Genomic DNA, 2,105 nt, shown 5'->3' on the forward strand with positions numbered 1-2,105 from the left:
AAATGGCTGGGGGGAGTGGGGCCAGACCCCCCGCACTGTGCCCAAGTCCTGCTGGGTGGGCTCCAGCCGTGCCCACACATGTGCCCCTGCCTGTGTGTGAATGTACTGGCGCCTGTCTGCTGCTGGGTCATTGCCCTCCTTAAGTGTCGAGTTCACCCTGCTGTGCTCATGAAATATTAATTTGCGTTACCGGGAAGCCGGAGGTCGAAAGGTGTCGGAGGAAAACAGAAAAACCTGTGAGTGCGGCCACCTCGCAGCCCAGTGGGTACCAGAGCCCCGGTGCTCCCGGGGGAGAAGCAGCCCCAGAAGCCAGAAAAAACTGCCCTGGGGGTGCCCAGGAGAGCCAAGAACAAGCCCCCAGCACCTGGGAAATGGTCCCCAACCAGCAAATTTGGAAGTAAGTGAGAGCCTTGCTTGCTGTAAGAGCAAGGGGGCACAGAGCAGGACCCTCTGCTCCTCCAGCCCCTTCTCCCCAGTTAATGTCAACACCCTGGGGCTGCAACTGCACCAGCAGCCATATGGGGAACGCGCTGTGACTATAAATACAACTGGGCTGACAATAAGGCTTTGATTAGGCTGCTAAGGCTTTAATTGCACTGACAAATTGCTGGATATGCCTGTCACCCAGCTTTTGGAGCTGGGCCCTTGAAGAGCAGATGCTGCAGCCAGTGGGCTGGGATTTGGGTGCAGGAGGGGACCAGGGGGTCCCTGGGGATGAAGGGCTCTATGCCAGGGCACAGGGGTGACAGCTGTGCCCCAGTCCCTGACTCAGCACAGGCACTCGTGGCGCGGGACTGGGAATAGCCAGTGTTGTCAGCGTGCAGGCAGCTGCCAAGCCCAGCTGCCAGACCCTCGCAGAATCGGGGCCTGGACAGCGGCTGTCCCCTGCTCGGTGTGGGGATAGACAGGGTAGAACCCCAGCAAAGTGTTGGCTGGGACTGTGGCCCCACTCCTGGGGGACATGCCAGGCATGGGGCTGGTAGTGGCTGTTCAGCTGTCCCCAGGGCAACTGGGGGACCTCACAAGTGGGGACTGCCTGTCCACGCTCTTGGGGACCTTGCATGTTGCTGGAGGCACAGGGAAGCTGGGGTGACATCCCAGCTGCCTCCCAGCAGTGCCCAGTGCCAGGGCTGCACATTCCCAGCACCAGCCCTTCTTGCAGGGTTCAGACTGGAAAAGACTCGCCGCAGTGCCTGCGCCCTCCCACATTCAATGTGCCAGGGGGGCAGCGACCCACCAGCCCAGGGCTCAGGGTACCTGCACCCACAAACAGCAGGGTGGCACCATGGCTCCTCTCGGGCCCTGCAGAGTGGGTCCCCTGATGACTGCTGCTTTGCACAGCCCCAAGAGCACCCTGCATCCCCCCCCCCAGCACACTCTCAGCTCCCCTGCACCCCATGACCTGCAGGGATCCAGTTGGGGGACAACCCTGCCAACCATCTGCCTGCACCCTCCTGCCTCCTGGCAGCACCCAGCCCAGCACAGCTGCTTTGAAGGGTCACAGCTCCAGGTGCCCACCTGCCCCATGCCCTCTCCACTGCAGCAGGCAAGGGGATGGAGATGGGGATGTTTTTGGGAAGCCAGTGGGGAGGAAGAGGCACCGAGGCTGGAGGAACAGAGAGAGAAACTGCCATGAGACAGGGATGGGCTTGGTGCCACCATCGCATCTGTCCTCTCTGTACCCTGCCATGCATGTGTGCAAGGTGGCAGCGTGCAAGGGAGCTGCTTGCAGCCCCTAGGCCCATAACCACACTGAGGTTTGGGAGCTAAACTGATCTCCCCCAGTGCCAGCCCCTACAGGCTCCTGGCATGGCCCCAGCGTGCTCAGCCCTGAGAGCCATGCCTGCCCCACGCACACAGTGAAGAGACGATCCCTTCCAGCACAGCGAAGATCCCATGAGTGTAGATACAAGGACACGGCTATTTGGCTCTCCCTGGCGTGTGAGTGATGCCCCGAGCCCAGCACAGCCCGGCCCCCTGCAGCACCCCCACAGCCCCCTGCCCGAGTTACACTGTCAAGGGGAGCAGGATGGGGACCAGGGGCTGGAGAAACCCAACACAACGGATTCCCGCAGGGTGCTGCCCCCCGGGACAGCCCCAGCTCC

This window comes from Pterocles gutturalis, unplaced genomic scaffold (assembly GCF_000699245.1).
Source record: "Pterocles gutturalis isolate BGI_N339 unplaced genomic scaffold, ASM69924v1 scaffold4346, whole genome shotgun sequence".
In the NCBI taxonomy this organism is placed as follows: Eukaryota; Metazoa; Chordata; class Aves; order Pterocliformes; family Pteroclidae; genus Pterocles; species Pterocles gutturalis.